This window comes from Silurus aristotelis (genome assembly GCF_946808225.1).
Source record: "Silurus aristotelis genome assembly, chromosome: 1".
Classification (NCBI taxonomy): Eukaryota; Metazoa; Chordata; class Actinopteri; order Siluriformes; family Siluridae; genus Silurus; species Silurus aristotelis.
The window spans coordinates 13,858,013-13,873,088 of NC_139574.1; the positions used below are offsets into that span (position 1 = coordinate 13,858,013).

A 15,076-nucleotide genomic window follows, 5' to 3' on the forward strand; every position below is an offset into this window, starting at 1 on the left:
AGAGACCCAGATTTGCATTCATTTTTATGATTTATATTAACACACTTGGTGTCAGCCAAATCAGGATGGGCTTCCCTTTTGAGTCTGGTTCCTCTCAAGGTTTCTTCCTCATACCATCTAAGGGAGTATTTTTCTTGCCACAGTTGCCCCAGGCTTGCTCATTGGCGATAAATACACATAGTTCACTTCAGGCTCTGCGCCTCGTCTTTATATGCTGAATTATCATTCTTGCTGGTGAGACCCACCATGGTCATGTAATCAGAAAGTCTGTTGATATTGCATAATTGTAAGTCAGTTGCACAAGCAGCAATGAGCTGAATGCAATAGGGCCCTAGAGTTCAGTTTGATGGTGTTGGAAATGCTGTTCCTAATTTAGATTGATGAAGGTCTTCCATTCAGGAAGTCCAGAATCTAGTAGTTGGGTGAGATGTTCAGGACTAACAGGCTTAGCTTTCCAATCAGGAATGTCTTTCTTTAATGATGAATTGAAGCCTATGAACAGCATTCATATGTATCTGTTCTAGGTATATTAGATTATACTCAAGTGCAGTAAAAAGTGATTTAAAAACATTGCTTAGTCTTAGTAACCAAGTCTTAGTAACTATAATAATATGCAGTTTTGTAAATTACAAAGTGATCATCCTTGTAAACACAATCTGCATAATTAAAAAAAAATCTGAGTACATATCAGGCTGATATAGTGCTGGAATAGTGCTAGTGTTTCTGCTTCACTGCTTTACAGGCAGTGGAACCTGATCTCTTCTCAGCATTTCTCTTTGGTAAAATGAAATCTGTCTGACCTAATCTGATTGTTAGGTCTACAGAGACGTGCCATTCTATGTATTTTGTCTTATGGCTCATCAGTGTATGTGATGCCTACAGAATGTTCAGCTCACAATGCACACATTTCTCACATTAGCTTAATAAAATAAATGTTTTTATTATTTTTTTGAAATGTTTACATGTTTTTTTTAATACATCAAGTAAATAATTGATCGTTTAGAAATTTAAATTTAAAGCATTTGGCTCAATAAGTATATCATAAATCAGATTTTTTTGATATAGAAAATAAATAGGGATGAAAGATATTTGCATGCATAGTGTAATAACCGTTTATCACAGTTAGAACAGGTACAGTGGGCTTTGATTCTTTTTCTCTCATTATTTTACTCTCAGACCCCATAAAGTGTGTGGGGGGGGAGTGGTGGCTCCAGCGGTTAAGGCGCTGGGTTGCCGATCGGAAAGTCTGGGGTTCAAGCCCCGGTATCGCCAAGCTGCCACTCTTGGGCCCTTGAGCAAGGCCCTTAACCCCCTATGCTCCGGGGGTCCCTTACAAGGGAAATATCAAGGTCCGTGATGTCGGAGTGACGTGGGGCCGCCTTCCCGGGGGTTTACCACCTGCAGGAGGGACCGTAAGGGACGGTGCTGTGAGGATTGGGCAGCAGGCGGGGGCCTGCTTAGACTGCTGCCCCCGCGACCCGAATTACGGATAAGCGGGAGAAAATGATGAATGAATGACCCCATAAAGTTAAAACAGAATTTTAGAAAAACTTGTAATTTTTTTCAATGACAAAAAAAAAATATCACATGTACATAAGTATTCATCAGTGGTGGACTAAGTACTTAAAGTATGTAGTTGAATTAAAGTTTCATTAAATATTACATCAGTAAAATAAAAGTGCTCCTTTTAAACTTTCAATCGAGTAAAAATCCAAAAGTATTTGCCTTAAAATGTACTTAAGTATATAAAGTACTATGATTAATTATGACTATGTATAATGTCCTATTGGCACTTTTCTAACAAGATTCTTTCCTAATCAACATTAGGTTATATGAGCATACCAATCTATTATTAGAATGATATTAATTAGTCAAACACTAAATTATAGTAAAAAGTACGATATTTGACTTTGAAATGTAGTGAAGTTAAAGTAAAAGTCCCCCAAATAGAAATACTTGAGTAAAATACAGATATGCAAAAAACCTACTTAAGCACAGTAACAAATTACATTTACTTCATTACTGTCATTATTCAGACCCTTTGCATTAACACTTAGCAAAAATGAGAAAAAAATTATTTTGTCAAGAGAGGTCAAGTCCCAAGACTTGATCGTTGCTGAGATGTTTCTACACCTTGACTGGAGTCTACCTGTCGAAAAGTTTATTGATTGGAGATAATTTTGATGGGCACACACCATTCTATAGTCTCACAGCTGACAGTGCATATCGGAGAAAAAACCAAGCCATGAGGTCAAAGGAACTTCCTGCAGAGCTCAGAGACAGGACTGTTGCAAGGCACAGATTTTGGGAAGGCTGTAAAAGAATTGCTGCTGCACTGAAAATTCCAAAGAGCACAGTGGCCTCCATAATTTTCAAATAGAAGAAGTGTGACAGAACTAGGATTCTTCCAAGAGCTGGTTACCTGGTCAAATTGGGCAATCGGGGAGAAAGACCTTAGAAAGAGTGGTGACCAAGAACCTAATAGTCACTCTGAATGAGCTTCAGAGATCCTGTGATGGGACAGAAGTTCAAGTAGGACAACCATCACTGCAGCTCTCCACTGATTTGGGCTTTATGGAAAAGTGGCTAAATGGAATGCTTTCCTTTGTGCAAAACGCACTTGGAGTTTGCCAACACATTCTGAGATTCCTTCAGGTGCCTGTTGGTGAAAATATATGGATAATGTAATACATACAGTATCTCACAAAAGTAAGTACTCCCCTCATATTTTAGCAACCATTTTAGTATATATTCTTAAGGCACAAAACTATAGAAATGAAACTTGAATATATTTTAGAGTTGTCAATTTGCAGCTTTTATACAGTAGCAGTACAGATTTACTGTCCTCTGAAAATAACTCAACATGCAACAAATTATTGTCAAAATATCTGGCAACAAAAGTGAGTGCACCCTAAGTAATAACAGCTGTATGTTGTGTAACCATGCAAGGTCCCCTGGTGGTCTAGTGGTTAAGATGCAGCGCTCCCACCACTGCGACCCGGGTTCGATTCCCGGTCAGGGAACCATCCCCAGCCACTCTTAGTGCCGGTCCCAAGCCCGGATAAATTGGGGAGGGTTGCGTTAGGAAGGGCATCCAGCGTAAAACATGTGCCAAATCAAACGTGCGGAGGATCCGCTGTGGCGACCCCTAACGGGAGAAGCCGAAAAGAAAGTTGTGTAACCATGCAAAGACACACGTCCTATTTATCATGTTCGTATTTTTGTCTGTTTGACAGGACCATACAAATTTGTGTATCATGCATTAGAACAGTTAGAATTTGGTGCTTTGAGTACAATTCTATCATACCTCATAGCAAAGAACTCTCTGAGGATTTAAGGATTAGAATTGTTGCTCTCCACAAAGATGGCCTAGGCTATAAGAAGATCAGTTACACCCTGAAACTGAGTTCAAATGCAGTGGCCAGGGTCATACAGAGTGTTTTTTAAACCGGTCCAAGAGCTGGAATTACTGGAACCATGTCCTGTGGTCTAATGAGACTAAGATTAACTTGCTTGGCACAGATGGTGTCCAGCATGTGTGACGACGCCGTTGTGAAGAGTAGCGTAGTAGTGGTGGTAGCATCATGGTCTAAGGCTGCATGACTGCTGCTGGTACTGGGGTGCTGTTAATTAAGGGAAACATGTATGCCAACATGTATGCCAACATGTACTGTGATATACTGAAGCAGAACACAATGTCTTCCCTTCAGAAACTGGGCCAAATGGTAATAATAATATTGACCCCAAACACACCACCAAGATGACAACTGCCTTGCTGAGGAAGCTGAAGCTGATGGAGTGGCCAAGTATGTCTACAGACCTGAACTCTATTGAGCACCTGTAGGGCATCCTCAAGTGGAAAGTGGAGAAGCGTCATGTGTCAAACATCCAGCAGCTCTGTGATGTCATCATGGAGAAGTGGAAGAGGCTCCCAGCAACAACCTGTGCAGCTCAAGTCCATACCCAGGAGGATTAAGGCAGTGCTACATAATGGTGCTCACACAAAATATTGACACTTTGGACACAAAGTTTTTACATGTTTACATAGGGTGTACTCACTTTTGTTGACAGCTATGTTGACAATACTTGCTGTATGTTGAGTTATTTTCAGAGGACAGTAAATCTGTACTGCTATACAAGCTGCACATTGCACACTAATCTTAAATATGTCCAAGTTTAATTTCTATAGTATTGTCCCTTGAGAAGAAATACTCAAATGGTTGCTGAAATGTGTGAGGGCTGTACTCATTTTTGTGAGATACTGTATATAGACAGATACTTTCAAGACTCTCTCAACTTTTTCTTCTTAGCTGAATACAGTTGACTTGTACTTGACTTGTACTTGTACTTGGACATCTTTAAATGTATGGCTGGTGAAAAATGGTAAACACACAATGACATGCACACACACACACACACACACACACACACACACACACACACACACACACACACACACACACACACACACACACACACAAACTCAAATATATGTACATGTATATGATACCTTCATGACTCACCTTTTCTTCATAGCTAGACACAGTTGACTTGTACTTAGGTATGCTGCTGTTCTGGTATTTGTCTTTATATTTTACAAACATGGTGAAAATGTGAAATGATGTGTAATCCCACTCGACATTGTCACCCCCACAAAAAAAACCCACAATCTGACTCCTTTGAAGGTTTCTTCCTCTTCCCTGAAGTAGTTCCTGGAAGTTGTCACCCAGTTATCACTATAGGTCTAATGACTTTCTGCTCCATATTCCAATGTTTAAACCATTCAACTACCTCTGCCCTAATTGCAAGTAAATATGAATATAGTATACCTGTACATACAGTATTTGAATTTTAGAGTTTATCTACAAACCAATTTACAGTACAAAGACTTTTTACTTTTAGAGTAAATGAAAAAAAAAGCTGTGTGCTTGCACTTGTACCAGCTTAGCAACATGCAAAATCACACCTGGTACACTGTGGAGTGTAGGGATTTAAATGTAAATCTACATCCTGGTTTATGTGAAGCTGCTTTGTGGCAATATATTGCAAATATAATTTTATATAAACAAATGAACAAACAAACAAGCCATGAACCTCCGTAGGATGAAAGTGTAAAACATTTTCATATTTTTTTGTATGTAAAAAAATTTAATTTTTTACATACAAAAAAAAAATGAAATTTTTTTACATACAAGTAAAAAAAGGGGCACAATTAATTTAATGCATTTACTGTGTTTAAAAATAAAATAAATAAATAAAATAATAAATTTTTACTTCATTTGAATCAGAATCAATCAATTGATTAGCTGGACTGAAACAAGACCTAGATTAATATAAACATGATACAATAATTAGATTTTCTGTAACAAAATCTTATCAGAGAGCCACCTTTATTTATTCAGTTTAGATTTTGTGCATGAGGCAAAAACATTTAATCTAGAATTAAAGTGTGAAAAGTTCATTTATAAGTAATTGTGCATGATGAATGTTTTCCTGTCTGTCTAATGTGACTAATTCAACCCGAATGACAGATTGTCTAGTCGTTTAAAGAAGTATATTGCACATGGGTATAATATTTAAAGACAAAAAAAAAATGAATAAACTATGATAAGATAAAACACAACTAGATGCAACAAGATGGCCAAGCATAGTGTACATTGGCCTGAGACAGAAAGTGACATAATAATGCAGGGATCATCCAGGTGGATAAAGAAGAATATTGCACATAGGTATAGTATTTCAAGACAAAAAAACTGTTAAATGATGATAACACATACACAAAAATGACCAAGTGCTGTATTGAAACAAGATATAAACTAATGCAAACATGATTACAACTAACATGTGACAGAAAGAGACATAATAGTGCAGTGATTGTCCAGATGGTTAAAGAAGTATATTGTACATGGGCATGATATTTCCAGACAAAAACAAAATTCAACCATGATAACACATAAAAATAGACACAACTAAATGAACAAGCATAGAAGACAGTACACACTGGTCTGCGGCAGATTGTCCACTCAGTTAAAGAAGTATATATTGCATATGGGTATGATCAATTCAAAAGAAAAAAAAAACAACCACAGTAACACCAACACAACTAGACACAACTAAATGGCCATGCATAGTGACAATAGTGCAGTGAATGTCCAGGTGGGTAAAAAAGCCACCTAGCAAAGAAGTACATAGGTATGAAATTTCACGAACAAAAAAACAAATAATTCAACTATGATAACACAACTAGACACAACTAAATGACCAAACATTGAAGACATTACACAGTGGGTAGAGACAGAAAGTGACATTATAGTGCAGTAATTGTTGTCACTCAAGACATTAAACTAATACAGCCACTAACACACAACTAGACTAGAAGAGACACAACTAGATGACCAAACATTGAAGACATTACACATTGGCCAGTGACAGATTGTCCAGTCGGTTAAATAAGCATATTACACATGGGTAGGATATTTCAGGTCAAAAATATTTCAGCCATGATAACACACAACACAACTAGACACAACTAAATGACCAAGAATAGATAACATTAAACATTGGGCCGAGACAGAAATTACCAATAGTACAGTGATCTTCCAGGTGGGTAAAGAAACACACATATTTCAAGAAGAAAAAAACCATGAAAACACATAACTAGACACAACTAGATGCCCAAGCATAAAAGACAGCACACAGAGGTGTCATCATAAATCAGTAATCATCAATTGTCATTTCAAGACATTCAACTAATACAACCATGAGAACACGAACACACACACACACACACACACACACACACACACACACACACACACACACACACACACACACACACACACAACTGGACCCAACTAGATAGAAAACAGTACACAGAAGTGTCATTATAATTCAGTAAAATTGTCATTTCAAGACATTCAACTTATACAACCATTAGAACACACACACACACACACACACACACACACACACACACACACACACACACACACACACACACACACACACACACACACACACACACAACTAGACCCAACTAGATGACCAAGAATAGAAGACAGTACACATGTTCTTGTGGCAGAAAGCGAGTTGAAATAAAAGATGGGCTATTTTATTCGCTATATTAAGTTATTTATTTTTGGTCTGGTTTGTTTAACTATTTCAGTGGTTAATTCGTGTATTCTTTAATCCTTGAGCCATTTTTTGGTCGTGCTCTATGCTCCTTCACACCTGTTCCTGTTAATGTGTAAGAAGTGTCTCGGGTTGATATTGAGTGCCACCTCCAGTAGAGGGCTGTGTCGGAGCATGCGCAGTGCGCGCAGGAGGAGAGCCCTGTTTTGACTGTGACAGCGTTGACGCGCAGAGAGCGAGCGAGCGAGCGCGAGCGGGGGTAAGCGATTCTAATCATTTCCTATATAAAAGAAAAGCCCGGATTAGAAGTGCGCTTACTTTTATCGCCTTATCCAACCTCAACCTCGAGGAGGACGTCGTTTTTTAGAGGCGGTATGAAAGACGCTCGAATGTGAACTCGCTAATATATATATCTATACATATATGTGTGTGCGCGCGCGCGCGCGCGAGTGTGTTTTCCCCTGCCGTATTTAAATGCGCTGAGAGATGGCTGTGCTCGCGCTAATCTGCCCTGCTTTCTCTCCTGTTTTAAAGCGAGCTACTGGAACAAACCGAGATGCCCCCCCTCCTTCCCCCAGACACGGCTCTCTCTCTCTCTCGCTCTCTCTCTCTCACACACTCACACACACACACACTCACACACACACACACACACACACACTGACAGGCCAAACTCATCCCCTCCATACACATTTCTCTATTTCTCTGGACTAGTTATTACACTCCCAGGGCGCGCAGCTAGCTGTGCAGCTAAGTGAAACTATCATTTTCCCCCATCTCTTCTTCTCGGAAATGTTTTTCTCTTTTCATATATATAAACATATTTATATTTTTCCCCACAAGTAGTCCTTTAGTTCGCTGTAACTCTTCCTGATGGGTTCTCGTCTTCCTCGTGTGATCACACACTGCTACCTTTAGATGTTTTCTTTAGGTTGAATACGGTTTTATTGGTTTCCACACACTGTGGGTTTTTTTCTGGATTGTTTTTCCCCCTTCCTGGTGGGTGGGAAGTTTGTGGACAGTTTCAATCTAAAACGTTAATTTGTTTCCGAGTTGAAACTTTGGATTGCGTGGTTTCTTTGTAAACACTTTCTACATTCATTCTCCCAAATCTGTAATGATTCACTTCTTTGCTTTCTAAAACACAGCTGGTCGAAAATCAGCTCGATTTTTGGGCATCATGGCATATTGGTTTAATGCATAAATGAATGAGAAACACTACATGGGTTAAATACTGTAGTGTATTGGGTCCAGTACATGATCAGCTGAATCCTTATAATCTGCTCTTGAACTCATTTCTATTGTTTATTTATACATTTATTTACTTAAAGCAAAAAAAAACAAACAAACCTTGTTGATATCGTTTGCAGTCAAATACCACAAATTTTTTTCTCCAAATGAAAAAACCTGTAAAAGTTTATTGCGATATCGCAGAATTTTCCATGGTTTGAATCAGTAATAGATATTATAAGATCTATATGATCGATGTCTTTGTTTCTAATTTTCAACATTTTTTTATTTTCTCTGTTTGAAATAAAAAAAAAAGGTCTAGTAATAAATGTGAAATTGCAGGTCTTCTAGAACAGGATTGTTTTTTTTTTATTTTTTTATTTCTGAATTAATAAAAAAAAAAGTAATAGAAAGTGTAAATACAGTGTTTCTTGTAGTTAGTGCGAATTATAAGGTTTTAAAAAGGAAGTGGAGATGTATATCGTAATGAATGATTTAGAGGTGTATATCAGGAAACAAGCTCTTCAGTAACATATGACATGATGTGATTACCCTAAAGGGGGCGGAGCTTACTTCAAAGTTGCAGGTAATCATAAGTGAACGTCTGTCTGTCTGTCTGTCTATCTATCTATCTATCTATCTAAACATGACTGTCTCTATAAAGAGCCTATAGGGTTAATGTGACTATTTGTTAGCATGTGTTTTTTTTTTATTTATCTTTGCTACAAGTTTATGTTTGAGATCTATCTATCTATCTATCTATCTATCTATCTATCTATCTATCTATCTATCTATCTATCTATCTATCTATCTATCTATCTATCTATCTATCTATCTATCCAAATATAAAATCCTGGCATAGGTTGTGTCTTCATCAGTGGACGGTTATGTTTACACTTTCAGACTTTCTGTGTTTGCTATTAAGTTTGAAAGCAGTGATGCGTTTGATGTGCTCGGTATTATTTTACTACGTTCTTGTAAAGTCGAAGGCATTCATAAAGGCTGTCTGAAAATGAAAACACGTCATATAAAATGATGTGGAAAAAAAAACTTTAAGCAGACATTTTGCTAAAAAGTGGTAATGGAGGCATTTGGGATCTGAGGTAGTTGTTTCTGCAGGTTATATATTGCTGTAATGGTTACAGATGTTTTTTCTATTGAGCTGCGTAAGGTACACAGGGAATCTTTTGTGTGAATTCTGTTTAGTTTCATAACATTTGTGAAGCAAAGTGTGAGTTTTAGTACAGAGCTGATGTTTAATATGAAGGGAATGGGAAAATGTATTTCAATAAGCAAAGATGTTTTAATAAGTTTTTCGTTTTGTTTATTCTGTTTGTCATCGTTGACTTTTAGCAGCTTTTCCTAGGAAGCATCACTCACTAAACACTCCCATTATTTTAAGGACCTAAAGCATGCATTATTTTTGGGATTTCCCCTCCAGTTGAATGTGCTGAATTTTGTACAAGTGGAGACTGGTAGGTCATGTAAAACACCATTATGCCATATGGTTTGGTCTGATGGTGTTTATTTTCACTTTGGTGTCGGGAAGTTGCGAGTTGTTTCCAATTTTGTGGCCGCCCCTCTAGTACTTCCTGTTTAGAGCCTCAGTTGAGGGTAAATGCGAATTGATTGCTGAGCATGAGTTTGTTTATTTAACTTTGCTACTAGTTATTGTTTGACAGTGAACAAACATCTTGAAGTGTAACTTAGAGCCATTGATCTTAATTTGCTTTTCTGGGGGGGGAAAAACCAAATCTTATCAGTGAAATGACTTAATTTAGTTTTTTTATTTTGTGCGTGTAAAGAGACAAAAACCTTTTGTGTAAAATAGAAGTGTGAAAAGTTTATTTAAAAGTAACTGTGCATGGTGGCTGTTTTCCTGTGTGTGGTGTTGCTTAAAGATAAGACTACAACTGACTGTGTGTGTCTGTTTGTGTGTGCATGTGTGTAATATGCCGTTCAACTGGCACTGGTTACTGAAACGTAGCAAAGTATGTAATCTTACAATTTGTCAGGATTGTATTAATTTTCATAAAGCAAGACCAGGCTGAAACAGTAATTGGTTTACATCAATCAGTTTACTGATTTTTGGATAAATTGCTTTGTTCGCTCATGAGCCCTGTGGTATATGATACGTTGCGACAGTGAAGAACGCTCCAATTCAATTTCATTACCTTGAAAATCTTGTTCCCTGATTACATAATGTCAGTCTATGTTTTGGGATAAAATGCACACCGGTTTTTTTCTTTTCTTTCTTTTTGAAAACCCCCAGTTGCTGGGGTGAAGTTTATTTAAACCGCTTAGTATTTTTAAAGCTGTTTTTCCTCAAAAATAATTTGGAGACATTTTTTTCTTTAATGACATCATTAAAAAGTTTTAATAACAGTGTAGGGGAATTTTTTAACAAAACATTAAAGAAACAGTTTAAGTTTCTTCTTTAATGTTCATTCTTGAAAGGAAATACGTATTTTAATAATTTTTTTAATGTTAAAATTAGTTTTGCTAGTTAAATTCTGAACATTTAAATGAAAAAACGTTTTTTTTTTTGGGGTCAAATGCACATTAAAAAAAGGTTCAATACAATAGAAGATCAGCAATCAGCTGGTGAGGACTGATCATTGCCTAAAATTAATTTAATTTGAAGTAAATTATAGTTTATTATTTAAATTATTTGTAGTGATGATATATTTTTCTACTTCTTTTTTCATTATTATTTATTTATACATTTTCCTTTCATTTTGCTTTAATCAGCCACTTCATATTTAAGTTTTGCAAAAAAGTGTGTGCCCTGTTTCATGTATTAAAATGTCTTAAAACCCCCCAGAATCTGTTCACTCAGGTTTTGAAAGCATGATGATCAGCGAGACCGATGTGTATTTGTATAGAAGCGATGAGTGAAGGAAATGTGATAGGGCCCAATCTATAACCAAAAACGTGACCATCGTTTGCATGTTAGAATAATTCTCAGGAGATATCACATGTAAGGATTATAATCCAGCTACCGAAAGACTTCTTTATTAACATATATGTCTATATTTGATCACGCAGGAAGATATTAAGATGTTTGTAAATGCTAATTGAAACCTTTTGGATGTCGATGCAGAATAGTTTTCAAGCAGCAGTGGGTCATGGTTTCTGTGAATGTTTTTGAAATGTCTTTGTGATTAATATTTTGAATTATTTTAATTATAAAATCATTTCAGGCTTTTATAACAAAAGTAACCTGTGCCCCTGCATGATTTGTTTTCAGGTCAGGACTAAAAATAATTTTACAGGCATACCGTGTAATTTTTAACGCATTTATTCCTGTGTATATCCTGCATTGTGTGCAAGTATGTATTTATTTCTATTTTCCAGGGTTTGCTTTTTGTCATCTCTCTGTTTCTTTGAGAAGGACGGAGAGATACAGGGTCAGATTTGCTAGCATAATAGATAATATGAGAATTAAGCCTGACCTTTTCATGCCCATTGTTTTAGACTTCAATTGGTGGAAGGCACAATGTGGGGGGAAAATACATTTTCGAAGTAAACATATCAATAGTGAATAGAGTTCCTGCTTTGGATTCTTCTCTCTGCGTTTAAGACAGTTAAGTTGAGTGTTTGTTGAGTGCGTTCGAATTCCTCTGAGGATTCTCTTTAATGAATATAACATTGTTGACAACTTTTCCAGCATGTTTATTTGCAGATGATGGAGATTTTGTTGCGGTTAGTATTTACACACAGGACAGGAAGGCGAGAAAGATTTAGTCATTTTGATATTACAATGCCATTTTTCAAAATGAAAATCTACTATAATGTTGGGTTTTTTGTTTGTTTTCTTTCCTTTGTTCTTTTCGTTCATTCTTTCTTTCCGTTAAAAAGATCAATCCCAAAAAGAACATAAAAAATAAGACTCCTTAAAAGCATGACCAATCTATACAGATTCTTGGGGAGTTTTTGTGTCCTTAAATTCCATAAATAAAAATACCATCAATTCCCGGTATTTGTTATGTAGCCCAGTATGTTGAGGGAATTCAGCAGCGTGCTCCTTTTTGCCCTGATTGAGCATAGTGTGCACTTCATAGACATGTTTCATCTTTAGTTGTGTGGTGTTAGTTTCTGGCATTCAAGGTGTGGTTTCTCTGCTGTGTTTTTGTCCACTGTGCGTCTGTTGTTTTTCTTCGTCATCATGAGTAATATGCTGGGAAGATGTCATCTCTGTTATTTCTTGACTACAGTATGTAGTATAATGGTTCTGTAGTCTAGAAAAGTGCTCCGATATATATTAGACTGTCAAGTATGACGCCGTATTGCACCAAATCACCTAAATGTGACGCATGAGTTAGTCTAAATATTATTTTTTTTCTGGTGGCGTGCGCTAGTTGGCATTTTGTCAGATGGATTTGTCTTTCTCGCTCACTTGTTTTTTTGTCACTGTTATGGTCTCATAACTGGCTTGTTTATGGCACTACAGCTTTTTATTTATTGATTTATGGCCTCTCTCACTTAGGTAATACAAATGAAAAACATAACCCTTTTGAAAAAGTCTTTAAGCTCCAGATGTTTAATGGCGTGATCATGAATTATAAATTATACATAATTTTTTTTTTTTATGCAGTTGATACACCAATCAGGCATACCTTTATAACCACTGACAGGTAAAGTGTATAACACTGATTAGCTCTTCATCATGGCACCGGTTAGTGTGTAGGGTATATTAGGCAGCATGTGAACATTTTGTCCTCAAAGTTGATGTTTTAGAAGCAGGAAAAATGGGCGAGCGTAAGAATGTGAGTTTGACGAGCCAAATTGTGACGTCTAGACGACTGGGGCAGAGCATCTCCAAAACGGCAGCACTTGTGGGATGTTCCTGGTCTGCAGTGGTCAGTATCTATCAAAAGTGGTCCAAGGAAGGAACAGTGGTGAACCGGCGACAGGGTCATAGGCAGCCTTATGGCTAATTGATGCATGTGGGGAGCGAAGGCTGTGTGGTCCGATCCAACAGACGAGCTCCTGTAGCTGAAATTGCTGAAATGTTAATCCTGGGTCAGGACTGTTTATGCAGAAAAAGGGGGAGCAACACAATAATAGGCAGGTGCGCATAAAGTAATGTCTGATTGGTGTATATGATATGTAAATATGACATAAACATTTATCTCAATGACATTCTTGTCTGATTAAAGTTCAATTCCAATCATAGTTAGTAGAAGCACAATATGCGGGGTTTTTTTGTTGTTGTTGTTTTTTTGGCTGTTCTTTTTCTTCTAAATGAGTTCTATAGCCAGAAACAGTAGATCACCTTCATTCATTCAAAAACTTGCCAGTGTATTTCTATACATAATTAGAGGAATATTAAAAAGTCATTTTAGGGCAATTTGTTGATTAATGTCCCTTGTTAGATTTTATACAGAAATACTGAAAAGTATAAGCAGTTGGTGGTCATTTTGATTAGACAATATTTAATAAAATATTTCTTACACAATGAACTCAAACGCATTGAAATTCTATCGTCTACACACGATAATTGCAGTTGGATGAAGTCTGCAAATGTTCATCCATTCAATTCCACAAAGGATCTTGTTTGCATAAAAAAATGTAGAATGTTTAAAAGGTTGCAATACAATATATTGGAAGAATGTCACCAGTCCATAGTGAATATTTATTGGTTTATAAACATCTTTTTTTTTGCTATTTATAATGGTCAACATGCTCCATGCTGACTTGAAAAGAATGATGCTCATTTTTCTTTCCTCCATCGTCCATCCCGGCCTATTGCTGATGCAACATATGGACATTTCTGCTCAAACACAGCGTTGCACTGAAGTAGGGAGGAGTGTGCAAGATGTTAAAAGCTTCTGCTCTCTAGTGCGTATTCTCCCCGGACTAGATTCTACAACAACAACAACAAAAAATGAGTTTCAATGATGTTTTTAGGATTTTAGGAATTTAAGATTACAAAATCCTGAACATTCGTTTTCACCTTGTTTCCAGCTACTCAGAAAAAAAGAGAGACAATTCTTTCCAACTGCCATTTTCATTCTGCTTGTCTTCGTTTCGGTGCTTGTATTATTGGGTTTCTTCAGTCCGCCCTGCCCCGACGCCAGGCAATTAACTTGTTGATTTAGGATGACTGAATGTGTTCTTTTTCCACCTTTTTCACAAGTATTGCATCTATGCTTCTATGGTGTAATACAAAAAAAAAAACAACCTGTTGTGAATATGTAAATGAAAACAATATGGAGGCATTATTGTACAGTGGTGCATTTTTTTGGCTTCTTCAGTGTTTATCAAGGCTTGTTATAAGAAATTTTCCATGTACAGCATATAGTCTCACACACACACACACACACACACACACACACACACACACACACACACACACATGCTCCAGTGGGTCAGAAATTTGACTGAGATCATCTGCTTCTATAAAGTTTGTTGGTAATTTGTATTTGCTAACATCCTTTGACTATCAAAATATCATTCCCTAGCCTGACCCTCACTGCCCACAGATTCATTAAAAATCACTTTTAAATGTAACCATGAGCCCATAGAATCCTGCAACAGCTTCTTAGACAGTTTATTTTTCAACAACCATTCTACAACATATTTGATTGAATCAAAATGTCAGGGATTTTCTTTTTCACACAAACCCCCCCAACCCCCAGTTTTTTTGGCCTGTAAGAGCAGCTGACGCTGACCCAAAAAGCTTTTGGCAGAGAATTCCGATTACTAGTGT

General features: G+C 36.9%; 1 protein-coding gene across 5 annotated transcripts in view; it reads left to right on the forward strand.

Annotated features, from left to right (window-relative positions):
- Positions 1-7,290: 7,290 nt before the first annotated feature.
- l3mbtl4 (L3MBTL histone methyl-lysine binding protein 4) overlaps positions 7,291-15,076 on the forward strand; it is a 78,608-nt gene continuing 70,822 nt past the window's right edge. For 2 of the 5 annotated variants that reach the window (XM_083546278.1, XM_083546282.1), the window contains exon 1: positions 7,291-7,390. The gene's annotated coding sequence lies outside the window, so the exon portion shown is untranslated. Of the gene's footprint in view, positions 7,391-7,426; positions 7,504-8,792; positions 8,948-13,643; positions 14,206-15,076 lie in introns of those variants that run through there. The other 3 variants (XM_083546279.1, XM_083546280.1, XM_083546281.1) reach the window with 3 other exon arrangements.